The following is a 24,731-nucleotide window of genomic DNA, read 5'->3' on the forward strand; positions in this document are numbered from 1 at the left end:
CACACACACACACACACACACACACACACACACACACACACGGTTCAAGGAGAGTGACCTAGTAGCGACCAGTGAAGAGGCGGGGCCAGGAGCTCGGACTCGACCCCTGCAACCTCAACTAGGTGAGTACAACTAGGCGAGTACACACACACACACACACACACACACACACACACACACACACACACATATATATAGGTAGTAGGTTGATAGACAGCAACCACCCAGGGAGGTACTACCGTCCTGCCAAGTGAGTGTAAAACGAAAGCCTGGTGTCTTTTCTCTGTTTCATTAATATGCAAGATTTCAGGTACGTCTTGCTACTTCTACTTACACTTAGGTCACACTACACACACATGTACAAGCGTATATATACACACCCCTCTGGGTTTTCTTCTACTTTCTTTCTAGTTCTTGTTCTTGTTTATTTCCTCTTATCTCCATGGGGAGGTGGAACAGAATTCTTCCTCCGTAAGCCATGCGTGTTGTAAGAGGCGACTAAAATGCCGGGAGAAAGGGGCTAGTAACCCCTTCTCCTGTATATATTACTAAATGTAAAAGGAAAAACTTTCGTTTTTCCTTTTGTGGTTCGTACGTTGGACTGCGTGCGGCCACCAGTAACAGCCTAGTTGATCAGGCCCTGATCCATCTGGAGGCCTGGTCATGGACCGGGCCGCGGGGGCGTTGATCCCCGGAATAACCTCCAGGTAACCCTGCCTCAGTGGGATACGGCCGGTGTGTTGAACATATATATATATATATATATATATATATATATATATATATATATATATATATATATATATATATATATATATATATATTATATATATATATATATATATATATATATATATATATATATATATATATATATATATATATATATATATATATATATATATGCAAAACAACCACTCTGAAAGAATAGAGAAATTAAATAAATTAGCCCATTCTATAAACTTTACTGTTGAGTTTGAAGAAAATAACTCATTGCCTTTTCTAGATGTTTTAATTATTAGGGGTAATAGTGAATTCAAATTTAAAATTTACAGAAAACCTACAAATAACTGTTCCTATGTCCATTATTATTCCTCGCATCAAGATAGAGTCAAACTGTCTGTTTTCTCATCAATGTTTTTGAGAGCTTTACGAATTTGTAGTCCTGAGTTCATAGATGAGGAAATATCCAAAATTTATGAAATAGGTAATGATTTAAAATACCCAAGAAATGTAATTGATAAATCTTTTAAAGTTGCTAGAAATACTTTTTACAATCCAAACAGGGACAACCAGCCTTATTCAACTAAAAATATGTTGGTTCTCCCTTACCATGAAAACTTGGTTGATATGCCTTCTCTTCTTAAGACTTTTAATATTAAAGTTGTATTCAAAAATCTTCATACAGTAAAAAAACTTTTGATAAAGAATTCCCCCCTAAATGCTGATGGATGTGTCTATAAGATTCCTTGTAAAATTTGCGATAAAGTTTATTACGGTCAAACTGGTAAAAATCTCGAACTAAGATTAAAACAACATAAATATAGCATTAGAACTGGACAAGATTCCAATGCTCTATTTATTCATGTAAGAGATTTTAACCATCCAATTGATTTTCAAAAAGTTGAGAAAGTAGTATCAAGCAAGTCCATGGTCGACAGGAATATAATTGAATCTTGTTTCATAAAAAGCAGTTTTGACAATAATATGAATATTTCCTTTGGTTTATATAAATTAGATCCATTTATAATTAATAGAATTTGGGAAGAATTTAATAATACACTGGACAAATAATAATTTTTTAATTTTCTTGGGTAGAATAGTTTGTTGGTGAGTTGTGCAAAGGACCTGTCCAGTTGGGCCGGCGCGCGTCAGGTGTTTAACCGTTGTGGGATCTGATAGTGAGGTGTTGGCCAGACCCCTTATATAGCTTCTTTGGATGTTTTACTTTCATAGTTCCTTGATAATGTGAGTAGTCACGAAAGCGCTTGGAATTTCTCTATTCTTTCAGAGTGGTTGTTTTGCATATTCTGAAATCACCTGTTTACTGTGATCTTATTGCATATATATATATATATATATATATATATATATATATATATATATATATATATATATATATATATATATATATATATATAACCAAGACGGAAATAAAAGGCAAGGCAACGTGAGTATGAAGTCTGTCCTCTACCAGTTGGTTATGGTTACAAACAGAACACAACACTATCAGGTAATGGTTGCAGGTACTGCAACCTGCAACCTCAACTGCAAGTTTTTATATATATAACTACCTTTCGCTCTCCATTATCAGTTGCCCTAGCGAGAGAGATTTACTTCTTGCCTTGTGAAAAGAAATGTCAGTGTACTCGTGAGAACTCCTAATGGACGATTGTGAACTTAATTCGCTGTGAATTGAACCAGAGGACACTGAAGAAAAAAGCTTACTGAAATCATTACGACTCAAATTTGTCTTTTAACTTCACAGCTGTGCCCTTGTGTACCCTTTTCTCTCCTCATGAACAAAGACTTTTCATGTGAGAGTCTATAAACACTCTTGGTACTGACTACTGAGTCTAGGGTCAACAGTTCCGGCTGCCAGCTGTGGTCAGATGTATAACCATCGCCTACCCTACCTTCACCTGTTCTTAGACACTCCAGGAACTAAGATTCGACACATGCAACCACAAATAGATGAGCACACCACCATGTGCTTACAACACAGTGCCCACTCCACAGTGCCCACACACTGCCCACAACACAGTGCCCACAGCACAGTACTCACAACACTGTGCCCACAACACAGTACTCACAACAGTGCCCACACCACAGCGCCCACACAGTGCCCACAACACAGTGCCCACAACACAGTGCCCACAACAGTGCCCACAACAGTGCCCACAGCACAGCGCCCACAGCACAGCGCCCACGGGGGGTATTTCATGAAAGATCTGTTTCATAGTTTAAAGTTATCGAGAACACTACATGTTACTTAAACATGCTAGTTCATACTAGTTCAACATGCTAGTTCATACTAGTTCAACATGCTAGTTCATACTAGGTCAACATGCTAGTTCATACTAGTTCAACATGCTAGTTCATACTAGTTCAACATGCTAGTTCATACTAGTTCAACATGCTAGTTCATACTAGTTCAACATGCTAGTTCATACTAGTTCAACATGCTAGTTCATACTAGTTCAACATGCTAGTTCATACTAGTTCAACATGCTAGTTCATACTAGTTCAACATGCTAGTTCATACTAGTTCAACATGCTAGTTCATACTAGTTCAACATGCTAGTTCATACTAGTTCAACATGCTAGTTCATACTAGTTCAACATGCTAGTTCATACTAGTTCAACATGCTAGTTCATACTAGTTCAACATGCTAGTTCATACTAGTTCAACATGCTAGTTCATACTAGTTCAACATGCTAGTTCATACTAGGTCAACATGCTAGTTCATACTAGTTCAACATGCTAGTTCATACTAGGTCAACATGCTAGTTCATACTAGTTCAACATGCTAGTTCATACTAGTTCAACATGCTAGTTCATACTAGTTCAACATGCTAGTTCATACTAGTTCAACATGCTAGTTCATACTAGTTCAACATGCTAGTTCATACTAGGTCAACATGCTAGTTCATACTAGTTCAACATGCTAGTTCATACTAGTTCAACATGCTAGTTCATACTAGTTCAACATGCTAGTTCATACTAGGTCAACATGCTAGTTCAACATGCTAGTTCATACTAGGTCAACATGCTAGTTCAACATGCTAGTTCATACTAGTTCAACATGCTAGTTCATACTAGTTCAACATGCTAGTTCATACTAGTTCAACATGCTAGTTCATACTAGTTCAACATGCTAGTTCATACTAGTTCAACATGCTAGTTCATACTAGGTCAACATGCTAGTTCATACTAGTTCAACATGCTAGTTCATACTAGGTCAACATGCTAGTTCATACTAGTTCAACATGCTAGTTCATACTAGTTCAACATGCTAGTTCATACTAGTTCAACATGCTAGTTCATACTAGGTCAACATGCTAGTTCAACATGCTAGTTCATACTAGGTCAACATGCTAGTTCATACTAGTTCAACATGCTAGTTCATACTAGTTCAACATGCTAGTTCATACTAGTTCAACATGCTAGTTCATACTAGTTCAACATGCTAGTTCATACTAGTTCAACATGCTAGTTCATACTAGTTCAACATGCTAGTTCATACTAGGTCAACATGCTAGTTCATACTAGGTCAACATGCTAGTTCATACTAGGTCAACATGCTAGTTCATACTAGTTCAACATGCTAGTTCATACTAGTTCAACATGCTAGTTCATACTAGTTCAACATGCTAGTTCATACTAGTTCAACATGCTAGTTCATACTAGGTCAACATGCTAGTTCATACTAGGTCAACATGCTAGTTCATACTAGTTCAACATGCTAGTTCATACTAGTTCAACATGCTAGTTCATACTAGTTCAACATGCTAGTTCATACTAGTTCAACATGCTAGTTCATACTAGGTCAACATGCTAGTTCAACATGCTAGTTCATACTAGGTCAACATGCTAGTTCATACTAGTTCAACATGCTAGTTCATACTAGTTCAACATGCTAGTTCATACTAGTTCAACATGCTAGTTCATACTAGTTCAACATGCTAGTTCATACTAGTTCAACATGCTAGTTCATACTAGTTCAACATGCTAGTTCATACTAGTTCAACATGCTAGTTCATACTAGTTCAACATGCTAGTTCATACTAGTTCAACATGCTAGTTCATACTAGTTCAACATGCTAGTTCATACTAGGTCAACATGCTAGTTCATACTAGTTCAACATGCTAGTTCATACTAGTTCAACATGCTAGTTCATACTAGTTCAACATGCTAGTTCATACTAGTTCAACATGCTAGTTCATACTAGTTCAACATGCTAGTTCATACTAGGTCAACATGCTAGTTCATACTAGTTCAACATGCTAGTTCATACTAGGTCAACATGCTAGTTCATACTAGTTCAACATGCTAGTTCATACTAGTTCAACATGCTAGTTCATACTAGTTCAACATGCTAGTTCAACATGCTAGTTCATACTAGTTCAACATGCTAGTTCATACTAGGTCAACATGCTAGTTCAACATGCTAGTTCATACTAGTTCAACATGCTAGTTCATACTAGTTCAACATGCTAGTTCATACTAGTTCAACATGCTAGTTCATACTAGTTCAACATGCTAGTTCATGCTAGTTCATACTAGTTCAACATGCTAGTTCAACTTGTTAGTTCATACTAGTTCAACATGCTAGTTCATACTAGTTCAACATGCTAGTTCATACTAGGTCAACATGCTAGTTCAACATGCTAGTTCATACTAGTTCAACATGCTAGTTCATACTAGTTCAACATGCTAGTTCATACTAGTTCAACATGCTAGTTCATACTAGTTCAACATGCTAGTTCATGCTAGTTCATACTAGTTCAACATGCTAGTTCATACTAGTTCAACATGCTAGTTCAACTTGTTAGTTCATACTAGTTCAACATGCTAGTTCATACTAGTTCAACATGCTAGTTCATACTAGTTCAACATGCTAGTTCATACTAGTTCAACATGCTAGTTCATACTAGTTCAACATGCTAGTTCATACTAGTTCAACATGCTAGTTCATACTAGTTCATGCTTGTTCAACATGCTAGTTCATGCTTGTTCAACATGCTAGTTCATGCTTGTTCAACATGCTAGTTCAACATGCTAGTTCATACTAGTTCAACATGCTTGTTCAACATGCTAGTTTATACTAGTTCAACATGCTTGTTCATGCTAGTTCACACTGGTTCAAAATGCTAGTTCAACATGCTAGTTCATACTAGTTCAACATGCTAGTTCAACATGCTAGTTCATGCTTGTTCAACATGCTAGTTCATGCTTGTTCAACATGCTAGTTCATGCTTGTTCAACATGCTAGTTCAACATGCTAGTTCATACTAGTTCAACATGCTAGTTCAACATGCTAGTTCATACTAGTTCAACATGCTTGTTCAACATGCTAGTTCATGCTAGTTCATACTAGTTCAACATGCTAGTTCATACTAGTTCAACATGCTAGTTCAACATGTTAGTTCATACTAGTTCAACATGCTAGTTCATACTAGTTCAACATGCTTGTTCAACATGCTTGTTCAACATGCTAGTTCAACATGCTAGTTCATGCTTGTTCAACATGCTAGTTCATGCTTGTTCAACATGCTAGTTCATGCTTGTTCAACATGCTAGTTCATGCTTGTTCAACATGCTAGTTCATGCTTGTTCAACATGCTAGTTCATACTAGTTCAACATGCTTGTTCAACATGCTAGTTCAACATGCTAGTTTATACTAGTTCAACATGCTTGTTCATGCTAGTTCACACTGGTTCAAAATGCTAGTTCAACATGCTAGTTCATACTAGTTCAACATGCTAGTTCAACATGCTAGTTCATGCTTGTTCAACATGCTAGTTCATGCTTGTTCAACATGCTAGTTCATGCTTGTTCAACATGCTAGTTCAACATGCTAGTTCATACTAGTTCAACATGCTTGTTCAACATGCTAGTTCATACTAGTTCAACATGCTAGTTCATACTAGTTCAACATGCTTGTTCAACATGCTAGTTCATACTAGTTCAACACAAATGAGTACACACACACATTATATATATATATATATATATATATATATATATATATATATATATATATATATATATATATATGTGTGTGTATGTATGTATGTTCACCTGCGTGGTTGCGTCCTCGCAGGAGAAATACAAACATAAGCAAAATGTCCTCAGAAGAGCAACAAACTAGACATTCTTAATCGCACTTTTCCCGAGAAGTGCGCCAAAAAAAATTACTAATTACCCCCGACAGGTCACATACACCAAAAAAATATACAATCTCTCTCAAAAAAATCCCCACCCCCACGCCCCACCCACCCCAACCCCACCACCCACCCCTTCCCCACCCCTCATCCTCCCATCCCACGACAAAAATGTCATATTTACATGTATTCTCCGGAGAGGGAGAGAAAATTCCATAACATGACCCCAAACCCATGTCACCGCAAATTCTTACGAGGAGAGAAGAAAACCTGTGGGTATTTCTGTGTGGTACCTGAACGCAGTTCCTCGTTGTTTTGGTCCCTTATATGAGGGGGCCTTGGTCCTGGGGTCAGGGGTCTTGGTCCTGGGGTCAGGGGTCTTGGTCCTGGGGTCAGGGGTCTTGGAACTTTTCCTATATTCCCTTTGATCACTTATCCCTTATGGATCACACATGTGAGATGTAATCACATATGAAGAACAAAAAAGGCACATTTCCGTGATTGGTACAATTCACAAATAACCCGCACATAGGAGAGAGAGAGAGAGAGAGGGGAGCTTACGACGACGTTTCGGTCCGACTTGTACCATTTACGAAGTCCAAGTCAGACCGACACGTCGTCGTAAGCTCTTCTATGTGCGGGTTATTTGTGTAGTGAATCATATTTGATCCCACAGGCGTGTGTATTTTGCCCAGGAGCAGACAATATATAAAATTCCAGAGGCTCTCGGCTGTTTTCTTCGACCAGTTAATTACAATCATCCAAAATAGCCACAACTCACCACATGGAGATGGTCTGTGGACTGTTCATGAAACAGGAAAACCTTTCCTTCGATCGAATCTGATAACCTCCCATTTCCCTGGCGCTTTGTTACCCTTAGTGGTTTTGCGCTCCCCTCGTGAATGTAGCAATATTTGCGATAATATTTCGCTTTTTAGCGCCACTCCCAAGTGTACTCTTGTTGCTCCCTTTTTTGGGGGAGGTGGGGGGGGGGCTCCTCTTCAAGGGGGGCTCCTTGGCGTGGTGAAGAGGCTCTTGGTCTGAGGAATTAGACCTATCGGTCTTCTTCCTCAGACCGAACCTAATTACCCCCCAATCTCCCCTCCCCTATCCCATCCTCCCCATCCTCCCCTTTTTCCTTTCCTCCTCCTCCTCCCCACTCCTCCCTTTTGCCCTTCCTCTTTTTGTCCTTTGGGATTTCTCCCACAGGCGCGCTAGTTCCTAGGTAGGAGAAAGGACACCGGGGTCCATCCCATTCCGTTGAGGTTTCTTGGCGGTGGCGTAGTTTGCCGTGGAATCTGGATTGCCTAGGGATGTCCCGATCCCTCTCCGGTATCCCGGAGTAGCTTTGGGTGTCTTTTGGGCGACGGGTGTAGCTCTGGAAGCCACCTTTCGGATTCCGGGGGTGGTGGCTGAAGGAGGTATGCTTTGTGGCGGATATCCGGCCGCCCTCTCTTTTGTCCACCGAGGTAGCTCGGCAGATGTGAGGTTGCTATCCCAGATTGCTGGTTTACTGGCATGAAGGGTAGGGTATGGCACGGGTTCCATGCTGCATCTGCGCTACTAGCGGTGTCGAGTCCTCTTGGGCGCGGAGGGAGATTTCTGGCCCTTTCATCCCTCCTAGGAACTATCCCTCCCCGGTCCCCCCTTTTTTTTTCTTTTTTTTATTTTTATTTTCTTTTCTTCTTTCTTTTTTTTTCTTAAAAACAAAAAGAAAGAAGTAACCTAACCATGGCAGCCCTAGTCCATGAACCTGGTACCCCCGGGCCCCTTCTTGATACCGCACCCCGTTCTGACCCCGCCTCGTCTTTGGACCACTCTTCAGACATTCCTCATGCCTCTGTACCTATTGCCGGTGCTGTTTCCTCACCCGCTTCAGGTACTGAGGCCTCGACTGACTCCTTCGATTTATCAGACCTTCGCTCTCCTCTGACTATGCTTCCGGCCTCTCCCTCTACGGTGCGGCAATTTTCAAATCGCCGACCCGTTCCACGTCGGACCAACTCTGGTCCCACGCCTAAACGTCAACGACAATTACCTGCTGATGATACTTCTCCACCTTCACCTTCTCGTTCTTCTCAGAAACGATCGACACGTCCTTCACTACCTTTCCACGCTCAGTTTCAGACTGAACAGTGGACTAAATTCTTCACTTTACGACCAACTTCCTCTACTGCCTATCTTTCTGACCATAGTATTGGCAAGGCACTCCTACGCCATGTTGGTAAAGATATTTCTTTTCATGCTCTTAAGAGCGGTACGCGCATCATTACCGTACAGAATGCTACCCAGGCTCGTGAGCTCTCTCGTCTTACCCATATAGATACTGTTCCTGTCACCCTTGAAAAACATCATTCCCTCAATTCTTGTAGTGGTACCGTTATTCTGCCCCATACCATAGTTCAACAAAATTTCCAGACATGTGGCACCGACATTCTAGAACAGCTGGAACTCCAAGATCTCCCAATCCTCAAGGTAGACACTTACGTTCTTCCTGCCCGTGGGCGGAGACGATACCCTAGCAATGTGGCTCGTTTAACTTTTGACAGCCGAGAACTCCCATCCTCCGTTTATATAGCAGGACATCGGTTACAAGTTCGAAAGGTGATCCCTACACCACAACAGTGTAGAAATTGCTGGCGATTTGGCCATCCAGCGAAATATTGCAGATCTATCGCCGAATGCCCAGTCTGTGGTGCCGATGACCATTCTAATACGTCTTGCAATCGATCTCCCTCTTGCCTTAACTGTCATGAGGCTCACCCTTCGTACTCTCGCCGTTGTCAGGTCTATTTAAACGAGCGGGAAATCCGTTACCTCAAAGAGACAGAAGGTCTCCCTTATGCCATGGCAGTTTCTCATCTCCGCCTCCAAGGGAGACTCCCACGTGTTTCTTATTCCCGTGTTTCAAAACGTCCCCCCACTTCTGGTATCCCATCTTCTACACCCACCTCTGTGGTTACCTCTCCCATAATCACTCCTGTATCTAATCCTTTTGCTGTCCTCGGCTCAGACGTCCCTACTTCAACGCCTCAGTCTAATCTCGCTTCTTCGAGTTCTCTCTTACAAGCCTCAGTATCGACGAGACCTCGTACGACACCTCTTCCCAATCGTCCCTCTACTTCTCAAAAGTCAAAAAAAGGTCCGGTAACACCTCCTACCCATCTTCCACCTCCTCATTTTACCCTCCCTGTCTCTGTCCCTAGTTCTTCCCCTCTCACTGGCTCAGTTACAAGTGCAGAGGTTCACCCTCCTCCTCGTAATGTACCTTCCTCCCCTGTTCCCTCCCAAGTTTCTTCCTCTTCTGCCACCTCCCAGGTTCCTGTCTCTTCTGTCCCCTGCCACGCTTCTCCAGTTCCCTCCACCCTTTCGCCCCCCCCTACCTTGGTACAGTCCAATACAGTTCCAATCTTTACTCATCCTCCCCCTACCATTCCCAATATTGTCTCCCATACGACATCTCTGAATTCCGAAACACTTGAAGCAATCTCTGAATATATTGCAGAGACCAAACCATCAATGGACACTGATCCACCTTCCGCTCTTCCTCTCTCCTCTGCTCCATCTGCGCAACTCCTTTCTTCACAGCGCACCGTTCCTTCGCTGCTTGAACATTTTCCACTGCCTCCGCATGTGGACTTTTCTAACCCTTCTAGTCCGTAGGAACCCTTACCTGCGGATTTCAAGTATCTTTATCATTGCCAATCATGGCCTTTTTACAGTGGAATATACGCGGCCTCAGGGGTAATCGGGGTGAGCTTCAGATGTTACTCTCCCAGTTTGCCCCTGTTGGTGTTTGCTTACAGGAACCAAAATTACACTCTGCTGTTATTTCTCACATCTCAGGCTATAATTTATTGTATTCTTCAGATCCTTTTCCTGATGGGACCTTTAATGAAAGTGCCCTTCTTCTCCGCACTGATATTCCGTACCATCAGCTATTTGTTCATACTTCGCTGCATTACACAGCAGCCCGTATCCACTTACATAGGTGGTATACGCTCTGTTCTTTATATCTCTCTCCTTCTCGGGCATTATCTATTCCGGATTTTGCCTTCCTTGTTTCGTCATTACCGCCACCGATTCTGTTACTTGGTGATTTTAATGCCCACCATTTCCTCTGGGGAGGGTCTCACTGTGATTCCCGTGGAATTCAGTTAGAGGCTTTTCTTGCCACCCACCCCCTCCATGTTTTAAATACAGGTACTCACACCCATTTTGATCCTCGGACTCATACTCTCTCTTGCATCGATCTCTCAGTTTGCTCTTCCTCCGCCGCATTAGACTTTACTTGGTCTGTTCTCCCGGACTTACATGACAGTGATCATTTCCCAATCATTCTTACTTCCCCTTCATATTCGCCACCTCTTCGCACCCCACGCTGGCAATTTAATCGGGCAAATTGGAACCTTTACTCACACCTGACTGTTTTTAAAGAGGTTCCTTCTTCGTCCTCCATCGATGAGCTTTTACACCTCTTCTCGTCCTCCGTTTTCACCGCAGCTTCTCATTCTATACCCCAAACTTCGGGCAGGCATTCTCAGAAATGCGTGCCTTGGTGGTCTCCTGCTTGTGCTCGTGCAGTACGTTTGAAACGCGCTGCATGGGGCAGGTACCGGTACAATAGAACCACAGAGCGACTCCTTGATTTTAAACAGAAGCGTGCGATCGCTCGCCGTGTCATCCGTGACGCTAAACGCACTTGCTGGCGAGATTATGTCTCCACCATCACCTCTGCTTCCTCTATGAGTGCAGTCTGGAAAAAAGTACGAAAACTGAGTGGTAAATATTCTCCTGACCCGGCTCCTGTTCTGCGGGTTGCCGGTGTTGATATAGCAAACCCACTAGATGTTGCCAATGAAATTGGCAATCATCTGGTCCGTATTTCTCAGGGACTCCATCTATGCCCCTCATTTCTTTCCTCAAAGTCTGCCAGAGAGTTAGCACCCTTGGACTTTTCTTCTCTCAGAGAAGAACAGTATAATGTGCCTTTTACACTTCAAGAACTGGAGGCAACACTCTCAGCTTGTCGATCATCGGCAGCTGGGCCCGACGACATTCATATTCGTATGCTACAACATTTACATCAGTCAGCCCTTGCAGTCCTATTACACCTTTACAATCTTATTTGGTCACAAGGAGTTCTTCCACAGCTGTGGAAATCCGCCATTGTTCTCCCTTTCCGCAAACCAGGCACTACGGGACATGAAACCTCCCACTATCGTCCCATTGCTCTTACCAGTGCAGTTTGCAAAGTAATGGAACGTCTAGTAAATAGACGTTTAGTGTGGTATTTAGAGACACACAACAGTCTCTCCACTCGTCAATATGGCTTTCGTAAGGGACGTTCTACCATAGACCCCTTACTGCGCTTGGATACGTATGTTCGTAATGCCTTTGCGAATAACCACTCAGTTATTGCCATATTTTTTGACCTTGAGAAGGCATATGACACAACTTGGAGGTATAATATTTTAGCCCAAGCCCACTCCTTAGGCCTTCGAGGCAATCTACCATCCTTCCTTAAGAACTTTTTAACTGACAGGCATTTCCGTGTTCGGGTTAATAATGTGCTCTCCCCGGACTTTGTCCAAGCTGAAGGTGTCCCCCAGGGATGTGTTCTGAGCACAACACTTTTTCTCCTTGCTATTAATGATTTGGCCTCTAGTCTTCCATCAAATATTTGGTCATCACTCTATGTTGATGACTTTGCTATTGCCTGTGCAGGCGCTGACTGTCACCTCCTTACAGTTTCTCTCCAGCATGCAGTCGACCGTGTTTCCAATTGGGCCACCACACATGGGTTTAAATTTTCCAGCACTAAAACCCACCAAATCACTTTCACTAGACGCTCTGTCATCTCTGATCATCCTTTGTACCTCTATGGCTCACGTATCCCTGAACGTGATACAGTCAAGTTTCTGGGCCTCCTCTTTGATCGTAGGTTATCCTGGAAACCTCACATTACCTCTCTGAAGGCAACTTGTCACAGCCGGCTGAACCTTCTTAAAACCCTTGCTCATCTTTCGTGGGGAGCTGATCGTCGAACCCTCCTTCACCTACATTCCACCCTTATTTTATCGAAACTTGATTATGGTGACCAGATCTATTCAGCGGCATCTCCTGCTACTCTCTCTAGCCTTAACCCCATTCATCACCAAGGATTACGTTTATGCCTTGGTGCTTTTCGCTCTTCCCCTGTCGAAAGCCTCTATGCAGAAGCGAACGTTCCATCCTTATCCGATCGCCGTGATGCCCATTGCCTGCGCTACTATGTACGCTCTCATGATCTCCGCAATCCTTCCATTTATAGAATGGTCACTGATATTAGTAGACATTCTTTATTTGTTCGCCGCCCCTGCTTACTCCGTCCCTTCTCTCTTCGCCTTCATTCGCTCTTGTCTTCTCTTCAACTACCACCTTTCTATGTACATGTAGCATCTCACTTTTCCCTACCCCCCTGGGAGGTCCCAGCTGTTCGAGTCTGTTCTTTCTCCCTCCCTTGCTCGAAAGCCCAACTGTCTACGGTCGCTTCCCGCTCTCTTTTTCTTGACCACTTTCACTCTCATTCTCATGCCATTGCTGTGTACACAGATGGCTCTAAGTCTTCTGACGGCGTAGGATTCGCAGCAGTGTTTCCGGACAGCGTCGTACAAGGGCATTTACTATCTTCAGCTAGTATTTTTACTGCTGAATTATATGCCATCCTTACAGCACTTATCCGTATTGCATCTATGCCTGTGTCATCATTTGTGGTTGTCTCAGACTCCCTTAGTGCTTTACAGGCTATACAAAAATTTGATACACCTCACCCCTTAGTCCTCCGTATCCAACTTTGGCTACGCCGCATCTTTACTAAGCATAAAGATATTGTTTTTTGTTGGGTCCCTGGTCATGTTGACGTACAGGGCAATGAACAGGCAGACACTGCTGCGCGGTCAGCAGTACATGACCTACCAGTTTCTTACAGAGGTATTCCATGTACGGACTATTTTGCTGTAATATCTTCCCACCTTCACACCCGTTGGCAACAACGTTGGTCTACTATGCTCGGCAACAAACTTCAGTCTATTAAACCGAGTATAGGTTACTGGCCGTCTTCTTATCACCAGTGTCGAGGTTGGGAGACTACTCTCTCCCGTCTTCGCATTGGCCATACTCGTCTTACTCATGGATATCTCATGGAGAGGCGTCTTGCTCCTCTCTGTGAGAATTGCCAAGCTCCATTATCAGTCAGCCACATTCTGTTGGACTGCCCACTTTATCAACGAGCACGCAGAATTTACCTCTGTCGTCGTCTTCGCCCCGCTGCTCTCTCTTTACCTTCCCTTCTCGCTGATGGACCCACCTTTCATCCGGACTCTCTTATTGACTTTTTGACAACGACTGACTTACTTCACAAATTCTGATACTTTCAGCCCTTTCTACTTGTATCTCTTGCTACCCTCTACCCCCGTACTATCCCCTGCCCCGCTGTTTTCTGTAACCTGCTGATCATCCCCCCTCCCTCCTGCCATCCAATTCCCTTGCTTCCTTCCCTACCCTGCAGCGCTGTATAGCCCTTGTGGCTTAGCGCTTCTTTTTGATTATAATAATAATAATGGACTTGCAAATTAGATACACTGAAGAGAGTTTTCTAAAACTGTCTTCTTATGTATACTGGCTCCCGTACCTACGTGTGTTTGTGTGGCTAGTTACTGGTCCAACTCGGACCGAAACGTCGTTATAAGCTTCTTTCTCCTATGCGCGGGTTATTTGTGTATTTCCCAGAGCTGATATATGTATAGTCAGCTGGTTAAATGTCATCTGTCGTTATGCTGCAAGAAATACTGTTGTGAGATAAAGGGAGGAAGATTTGCTTGCCATAGAGCTTAAACAATAGACTATAGGCAATAATTTGAATACCAACAGTCTGTAATGACCCAACTTGCATTCGAGTTATCTGTATTGCAGGACTCAAGACAGGTCCTGCAACATTGCAGAATAAAACTGCTATTGGCCTGCTTTAGTATTTCGTGATATGTTCTGCAACATTACTGGTGATTTTTGGGGGGTTTAAGAATTTTTGCAACTTTCTTTTGGCGAATTATGAATGAAAAGAAAATGTAGGATAATGAAGTTACGTGAATATGTCTCTAAAGGTAATTATTTTTTTCTTAAAGGGTTTCGAAGCTACAAACGTTAAAAAGCATGGAGGAAAAAAAGACTGTGATTCCTCTCTTAGTTTGCGCCATAATGTACTCACCTACTTGTGGTTGAAGGGATCAAGACTCAGCTCCTGGCCCCGCCTCTTCACTCACCGCTACTGGGTCCTCTCTCTCTCTGTTCCATGAGTTTTATTATACCTCGTCTTAAAACTATGTATGGTTCCTGCCTCCACTACCTCACTTGCCAGACTATTCTACTTCCTGACAACTCTGTGGCTGATGAAATACTTCCTAACATCCCTTTGACTCATCCGATATTCTTGTGTGTCTCTCTCTCTCTCTCTGACCTTTCGTAACATCAAAATAATAGAGGTGACCGTCAACACGACTCGGTCTATGCCGTTATTTTTATATTTATGCACCTTTTTTTTCGTGTTTGGATAAGTGTGAATATTTGCTTCATTTATATTCCAAAAATAAGTATTCTTGAGGCGAGGCATTTTAATGTGTGATTATTTTTTTTCCGGGTTAATGCATTCTGTCAGGCTTCTGTCCATTGCCGATAAACTCCCGAGGACGTAACGTGATTTATGGTCTTATTTGTGTGTTAGTGACTCATTTATTCACACACACGCACACACGCACACACACACACACACACACACACACACACACACACACACACACACACGCACACACACGCACACACACAGCGATGTAGTGGAGGCAGGATCCATACATAGCTTTAAGCAGAGGTATGATGAAGCTCACGGCTCAGGGAGAGTGACCTAGTAGCGACCAGTGAAGAGGCGGAGCCAGGAGCTAGGACTCGACCCCTGCAACCTCAACTAGATGAGCGCACACACACACACACACACACACACACACACACACACACACACATACACACACACACACTCAAAACAGGCCAAGTGTCTAACGACAAACACCTTTGACAACAGGTAACTAACTAATCTCTGTCTCTCCAACGGTGCTGTTGCTGTAGCTACTAATGCTGTTACAATTATTTTCGCTATTGCTGCTCCTTTTTCTGTTGTTACTGCTGCTGTTGCCCCTGTTTTTGCTGTTATTGCCGTTGCTGTTCTTTAATATATCAGCAACGGCTATAGAAACATGACAGCAAGAGAAGCAGCAGCCTCAAGGACAGCCACAACAGCAACGAAAGTAGCAGAATGCCATCAACAGCTACAATAGTAGCTGCAGCAGTAGCAGCAGCAGTAGCAGCAGCAGTAGCAGCAGCAGCCGCAGCAGCAGCCGCAGCAGCAGAGAAGTCTGCTGTCTCGGTGCGTGCCAGGTCTCTCTCCGGAATTCTAAAGAAATCCTTCATAGCACTTGTGTCTGTGAGTCAATACAAGAGACCGGCAGGAGGGTCTCATAGGAGAGGGCGGGGCACTCCTACAGGAATGAAAGAGAGAGAGAGAGAGAGAGAGAGTATTAAACATTAGAGAAGTAAAAGAATGAGGGGAGAACAAGAGTAGTTAAACTAGATAAATGAGGTGTAATTAGCTAAAGAGTGGGAAGATAATAAAGGTAGAGAAGCAAAGAATTATGCAGTGACAACGTAGATTACTTAAAAAAAAAAAAAGACGTAATACGAGAGGAGGAAGAAAACGAGAAGAAATTAAGGGGTAAGGTGAGAGGCGCGGAGAAAGAGGAGTAACTATACATGAGATCAAATGTGAAATGATGCAAAAGGAGAGGGTGAACGTGAAAAAAAGGTAGATGGAAGTGGTGATAAAGAACTCGAAGACGACGAATGAGAAAGAATTAAGAAGCTTACGAAAGTGAGGTAGGGAAGAGAGAGAGAGAGAGAGAGAGAGAAAGAGAGGAGGGAGTGAAGGAAGGAGGGGTAAATGGGGGTGGATAAGACGGAGGGAGGGAATGAATAAAGGAAGGAAGGTAGGCTGAGAATTTTCTTCCTTAGCAAAACTGAAGACATCAGCAATGTGCTGCTTCCATATCTGATATGACAGTTACACGGAGGTAACCAAAGCTGTCTGTTCCCCCCTGTCATACCATCAGGCAGGATGAAGCTCAAGCAGAGTGTTGAAATGTGTCAGTCTGAGCTGAGACTTCAGTAACGTGATGAGGATATCGTCAACAACTGCAGGACGGGAGCTTCAGAGGATACCTTCCAGCATGAAGGTAAGGAGTGAGGGAGGTAGGGAAGGAAGGAATGAAGGAAGGGACGTGCTAAGGAAAGTAGACAAAGAAGGGAAGAAGACAAGAAGGAACACAAACTAACCACCACAGTGATCACTCCACAATAACCTACAACATCGGATATTTTTCTTTTCAAAAATATCGTTAAGAATGAAATGGGGGGAAAAAATTGTCCGTGAGTACTCTGCCTTTTTTCTTTTTACCATGAAGAAAGCAAAGAAAAGTTAACCCTCCCTCCTCAAAAAAAAAAAAAAAAAAAAAAAAATGACGCCGCAATATGAGAGCTTTAGTGAAATCTTGAGTGTTTCCCAAAACACCGTATTAAAAAGCGATACAAATCCAGGTTAATTCAATGTTCCCTTCCATTTTCCGTCCCCTTGTCTATACTCCTTCTCTAACTCTTACCCCTCTCCTCCTCCTCCTCCTCCACCTGTATTCACTTGTTACCCATCTTGTAAGTATGACCAGAATTAGAACTCTGCGCTCCCTTTTATACTCACAAGAGCTATTGGCTGATTTTGATTCAGGTTTGAAGGGAGTGTAGCCTGGGTGGAGTGGGGCTGAGTGTACCACGACGAGCGTCGAGACTCCTAGCTCAACCAGAGATCTCTTCACAGAATACCATCATCAGTCTGAGAGAGAGAGAGAATACGAGTGAATGTGAGTGCATTCGAGTGAATGTGAGTGCACACGAGTGAATGTGAGTGCACTCGAGTGAATGTGAGTGCACTCGAGTGAATGTGAGTGCACACGAGTGAATGTGAGTGCACACGAGTGAATGTGAGAGCACACGAGTGAATGTGAGAGCACACGAGTGAATGTGAGTGAATGAATGGAGAACTGGATGGCTGAGAATGAAAGAAAAGAGGAGACACTGGGGGTGGGGGAAGGAAGGAGAGTGTAAAGAATTTCAACCTTCTAATTGGGAATATTATTCTGTATCAAAATGTGAACTTAATATAAATTTAATGCCAAGTAAAATGGAGTGTTCTCAAAAAAAGTATTATGGCATTTTTCACGACGATACATTAGGCTTAAAAAAATTAATTTCGTTTCATAAAGGTTGAAGATGTTTGTTTGTTATTCAGAAAAACGACACAAGTCAAAAAAGGTTTAAAGTCACGACTCCATAAAGTGGACTCTAAAGGTTCCTAAAGACTGTAAGAATCAAAGGTTTTAGGACATGCTTCTAGAAGTCTAAAGGACAAAACTTCAAAAGGCTTACAGGCCAAAGCTCCAAAGGTCTAATTAAGGACCTAATACCAGAGTTCTTAAAGATAATTCCAAAGATACACAACTCTGCAAGACTTTAAGAACTTAATCCCTAAAAGCCTGACTAAATTAAGGTCGAGTTCTTACAGCAACAAGGCAACAGGCCACGCAACGGAGCACTAGGACTCTATATTCTAGAGGACGCTTCATTCAGGAAAAAGCCTAATCCTGCGCAAAACGTAGTCTAAAATAAACTTTCTCAGCTTTACGTGTTTTCATAACTCCCTCTCCCCCCGCCCATCTTTTTTTTTTTGAAGGTAATTAGCGCCAGCGGAATCCCGCTCTTCGTTACGATAACTGGAGTCGCCAGGTGACGAGAGGGACACCGACAACCCATTGTCTCCTCTACAGTCAATCATCCAATTTGTGTGGACTGCGAGAAGTGTGTGTGTGTGTGTGAGAGAGAGAGAGAGAGAGAGAGAGAGAGGGGGGGGGAGGGGCAGGGAGGGAGCCAGATTGATTTAAAAAATGGCCTGTCATCACAAGGTCACTGATGTCCCATATATACCCAAGCAAGCCGAAGCATCCTATATATATATTATATATATATATTATATATATATATATATATATATATATAGATATATATATATATAAATTATATTAGTGTATATATATTCCAGATCTGCATTCATTAAAGCTCTCATGGGTTTTCATCTGAGGTTCACGGAAGATCTAAAGAAAATTGTTATTGATCTGGTAGGCAGTACCGACAAATCTGGAAAGACACTTTTATTAAAGTTCTATTAAGGGAACGTTTCGCCCAGTGCAGGAGACACGTGTGCAGCGGTTAGGTAACCATTATTAAGATCTTTCCTTTACCGGGGACTTAATCAATCTACTGATTGATGAAGCTCTTGGCTGATGATGCGTCTCCTTAACTAACACACACACACACACACACACACACACACACATTTTTATAATATATATATATATATATATTATTGGTTGGTATTAGTCAGAAATAACCCACGTGGAGATAGAACATGAGGAAGGAGCACTGCAGCAGGCCTACTGTCTCATGCTGGAAACTCAAAATATTAACTGTTGGTTTGAAGAGTTATGAATTTAGTGGCTCCTTCCCCCTTTCCTTGGACCAAATCGGATTCGTTAATATGTCAGTGGAAAAATAATGTGCCGAGAGCTACTGCGAATTTAGATTTACCTTCATCGCTTCGTGTATGTAAATAAGACAGAAAATGCGAGGTATTTCACTGTGGAGGCGTTTCGTCCATACGGAAAAAAAGGTGATGGGCGAAACGTCGTCGAAATAAAATGCCATAACCCGCATTTTTGCATATTATTTACACGCTGTAAGTGGGGGATGTCTACCTCTGTATTACCTACTATTCATTTGATAACCTGTACATAGGACTTGGTCCAAGTCGGACCGAAACGTCGTCGTGGGCTTCTCTCTCCTTTGTGCGCGTTATTTGTGTATTCCAGTCATGGTATTGTGCCTTTTTGTTCTCTGTCATCCATTACTTCGTGTGTGGAAAGAGGATGAGATCTGAGGAGTAGAGGGAACACATGGGAGATACTAGACAGTGATGGAGGAGGAGGAGGTTGGATTAAGGAGGAGCCATCATTTGTAAGTCACTTTACTCAAACTTTGCCCTTGTCAAAATCAACAGATATAATGGTGGTCTGGTTCCTAGCTTTCTGTGTATAGTAGCGCTTTTGCGCTACCGTGCCCAGTATGGTCACGTTGTGCTCAATAAACTAGCAATTTTGCCGGCAAAATTTAATCATCATTGTCAAAATTATGATGCCACAAACGACAGGAGTAACTCTGATCGAAGTGGATGTAGACGCACTGTTGACAGGCCTGAAGAAAGGTACTTCTCTGAAGAGTTTTATGAAGTTGGGTGTCCGCAGATATATTGCCACAATAAATGCTTCTCTCTAGGCATCTGTAGCTTTTGAAGCCACGTAAATTAAGCTGATATGTGGTCAAGAGCACATGACACCTGAAGGATACCTGAAGGATGCCTGAAGGATGCACCCCGGGGGTCAACGCCCTCGTGGATCGGTCCCAGACCAGGCCTCCAGGTGGATTAAGACCTGAGCACCAGGGGAGGAAAAAAAAATAGCTGCTAATGGTAACTGAGAAATCAAAATTCATACCCCCCCCCCTCTCTTCCCCGAGGTAGCAGCCTATAGTTATTCACTTCTTAAAGGAAATATTTCATATGAAAATACTAAATTATCCGTTGACGTTACCAACTCTTGACGTCCCGAGCCGAGGACCGGATGTTGCAGATGATAGCCGGATATTCATGTCTCCCTAACGCTAAGACCTCGACATTCCCTTCGTCTTGTTCACACTTTACACGCGCAAAGAGAAATTAGGAGTCGTTTTGAAGATCATTAGGAGTAGCCACCACGGAAGACAAGGAAGACAATTAACTTTCTCAGCAAGTGGTCGAGGATTATTATTATTGGATAGGGCTAAACTCGCAGGGACGATACAGCACCTGGGAAATGGAAGGCAATCAAGTTTGGGAGGAGGAAGAGGAAGGTAGCTTCAACCTTCTGGTCCAAAAGTCCTTCACCAGCGCTGGCGCATCTAAATAGTCGAGGAGGGTAAACGCAGGTATTTCAGTTAATGCGAAGACTTCACGAGGTCCTTGAGTTTTGTAGCATTTTATATATCATTTTATATATCACTGTCAGTTTGCACATCGCTATCCACTAGTGGATAACGATGTGTTTCCTTTCTCTTGCTGTCCTTGTACATTTAGCAGTAAGTAGGCAGCACCTTTGTATTAGCCACCTTACGCCTGGTGACCCGGTTCACCGAGCAGTGTGCAGGCACCTGGATTTTAGTCTCCTTACACTAGTTGAGGAGGAAGGTTCACTGCAGCTTAGAGAGAAAAACAGTTGAAATGGGGTTATAGTTGTTAAGACTCCTAGGAACCGTTAACATGTCGCCGCCCGCAGTACCATCTAGTAGGCCACTGAAAAACTTCAATTTCCTCGGGTCTGAGTTTCTTTAGTTTCTACTTCTGGTTGTATTACCCTTTCCTGGTGTGGGTTGATGTTTGGAGAATCACTGCACCTCCACCCTTCTCCTGATCAGGTAAGGTGATCTACCAGGAGTATTTCATTACTTGTTTTCTAACCTGGTTACCAGTAATAACATTGAAGCAAATCTACCACCCTTTGTCTTTCTTCAGTGTTATACTTAATAACCATCTTGTAACCAGTGATTTTTTTTTCATTATCAGTTCTGCTGCTGGCTTGGTCATCCAGAGTAGACGCTAGATTTATTGGAGCGAGAACCCAGTCAAAGGGACGTAGCGACTCCTCATCTCTCCTTTGATATCCGGAGTGAGATATTACGAACCAGTATTGAGAGGATTTCCTGAACACCGGACTAACACCGCCAACCCAGGATAACTAACATCAGTTCTTCAAAATATCTAAGATCTTCTGGACATAGAAGATTCTTCTGTCTTAAGATCACACTGGAACCAACGGCGGCCAATTTATTTTTAATTAAAATCCTCATAAAATTTTCATTATTATTCCTGTAAGTTATTCATCATTTTTCCAAACATCTAAACAAGTGGAAGGCGTTGCCATGACAGCAACATAACATGAGGGATCCTCTCATGTGGTAGGAAGTTGCAAGATATAAATGGTATCGAACAGGTCGTTAAATATTTTATTATGAGGTTGGAAGGATGTTTTGCCAGAAAATAACCAGCTGTCAAGATTGCTCTACACGAGCAATCTTGACAACTGAGCCCTGGACAGGAAAAGTGTAGTCGGATGTCTTGACACGAAATGACTAAGCACATATCATGAAAACGGGAGCTCCAACCAGACGTAATCCCATCACCTCTTCCAATTCTTCAAATTGTGTTCCCACCGCCCACTTGTGGACAAGGTTAGTATGCAACTGTTGATGGTTGCATTAAAGTGTCTGTACGTACGTGGCAGATGATGAATATGGAGGACCCTTGAAGACAACAGAAATTCTCTGGGAATATAGAATCAATGATAAACCCTCGGGAAGTTCGCATCTATTATTCCCCATTCCTAGAAAAATAAAATCTATTGAGTATTATTTGACTTGTGTTTATTTGGAGCATAAGATCTATGAGAATGTTGTACCATGCATGTATATAGAAAGTGCATACTTGAATAGTCGTAAATATTATTAGCAGACATCACAGTATTTTTGTTGATAAGCATACTTCAAGGAAGGTGCCTTAATGTTGGTAAAAAGCTCCTGGTCTAAGGCATTAGAACTATCCCATCTCTTCCATCAAACCTTGTCACCACCTATTCCACGGGCACTCTATAGCTCCTTTTGGTATATATATATATATATATATATATATATATATATATATATATATATATATATATATATATATATATATATGATAAAATCATCATCCATAGTCGAGAGTTTTTTTATGCGAATTTCTGAAGATAAAAACTAATTATAAATGAATGAATGTGAAACGACATCTCAGTCTGTGCTGATGTTACTCGGTCGCATTTGGATAATTTAGATCAGTGATTTCTACCATGGGGGGGTTGCGCTCCGCTGGGGGGGGGGAGCAATTTGAAAATGTTACAATAAATTTTAATTTTGCTTTAATGTATATTTTACTCAGTATGTACCTTCTCAATACTCAAATTTGTTTTATATTAGGGAAAAGATCAATATTTTTGAGGTGTCGAGGTGGGGCAAGAAGCAAAAAAAAAAAAAAGTTGGGAAACCACTGGTCTAGAAGATGGTGGATGAAACTGAAATATGATGCAAAATTTTGTTTTAAGCAGATATTAAATGAACAATAAAATGGTATAAAATACCGACAGGTTGTTTAGGTAAGACACATATGCAACAGTTAGGTATCTTTATTTCGAAACGTTTCGCCTACACAGTAGGCTTCTTCAGTCGAGTACAGCAAAGTTGATAGAAGCAGAAGATACTTGAAGACGATGTAATCAGTCCATCACCCTTGAAGTTTTGAGGTGGTCAGTCCCTCAGTCTGGAGAAGAGTATTGTTCCATAGTCTGGAATAATCTGGAGTAGAAGTGATAGGATGTAAGGCTCCATCCTATCACTTCAACTCCATATTATTCCAGACTATGAAACAATACTCTTCTCCAGACTGAGGAACTGACCACCTCAAAACTTCAAGGGTGATGGACTGATTACATCGTCTTCAAGTATCTTCTGCTTCTATCAACTTTGCTGTACTCGACTGAAGAAGCCTACTGTGTAGGCGAAACGTTTCGAAATAGATACCTAACTGTTGCATATGTGTCTTACCTAAACAGACATTAAATCTCTCGGGTATCTAGACTGATACAGCGCTGTATAGCCCTTGCGGTTTAGCGCTTCTTTTTTTATTATTATAATAATCTAGACTGATAATCCAGCGGGAGACACTCTGCCACCCTTGAAATTAAAAGATCCAAGATGGCTGACAAATTGATCGTCGATCAGTCATGAATAGTAACAAAAATCCAGATCAAATTTAATGATGGTTGATAAGACGTATGTACTACTACACTTAGGTATCTTAATTCCGAAACTTTTCGCCTGCACAGTAGGCTTCTTCAGTCGAGTATAGAAAAGTGAGCAGTAGCAGAGATGTAAAGATGATTTCAGCAGTCCATCAGCTTTGAGGACGTAGTTTTGAGGCAGTCAGTCCCTCAGTCTGAAAAATGTGAAGTTGAAACAACAGTATGGAGACTCGTATACTATCAAGAGGTGTAGTCCACTAGTAGAAGAAAGCATTTAATCATTGAGAGGTCAGGTCCCCCTCAAATCCGTTCCTTCTAACTTAAAAAAGTTGTCCAAGGTGTTCTCTGTACCAAGATACCGTTGTGTTGCAGTGTTTGACAGTGATTATTTAAAACGTATACAACATCGACAGGTTGATAGCTGTTTTGATAGCTGTTGCACATGTCTTATCAGTCTGTCGGTATTGTATACTATTTTAATACTTATCAAATTTAATTATTTTTTTTGTTAGCAACAAGTTCTTTAGATAAAGGAAGTAGCCTTTCTCCCTACCATGGTGAAGGGGCAGCACGTACGATGACCACCGTCCTCAACATTATATAGTGGAAAAGGACACTTGATTCCTTTTCAACTACATAATGACCGAAAAAGCCACGAGAGGCTTTTTCGGCGATTGGGATTAATGAAGCCACTCATGTTGAACTGTTTCTTTAATCCCCAGAAGCGTACAATAGTGTCCTC

The 24,731-nt window shown here is 42.1% G+C and overlaps 1 long non-coding RNA gene across 1 annotated transcript in view; it reads left to right on the forward strand.

Annotated features, from left to right (window-relative positions):
- LOC138852530 (uncharacterized) overlaps positions 1 to 22,571 on the forward strand; it is a 203,605-nt gene extending 181,034 nt beyond the window's left edge. The window contains exon 2 of the long non-coding RNA XR_011391854.1: positions 21,727 to 22,571. This is a non-coding gene — a long non-coding RNA (uncharacterized lncRNA). The remainder of the gene's footprint in view (positions 1 to 21,726) is intronic.
- The last annotated feature ends 2,160 nt before the right edge of the window (positions 22,572 to 24,731 follow it).

This window comes from Cherax quadricarinatus, chromosome 10, assembly GCF_038502225.1.
Source record: "Cherax quadricarinatus isolate ZL_2023a chromosome 10, ASM3850222v1, whole genome shotgun sequence".
NCBI classification, from domain to species: Eukaryota; Metazoa; Arthropoda; class Malacostraca; order Decapoda; family Parastacidae; genus Cherax; species Cherax quadricarinatus.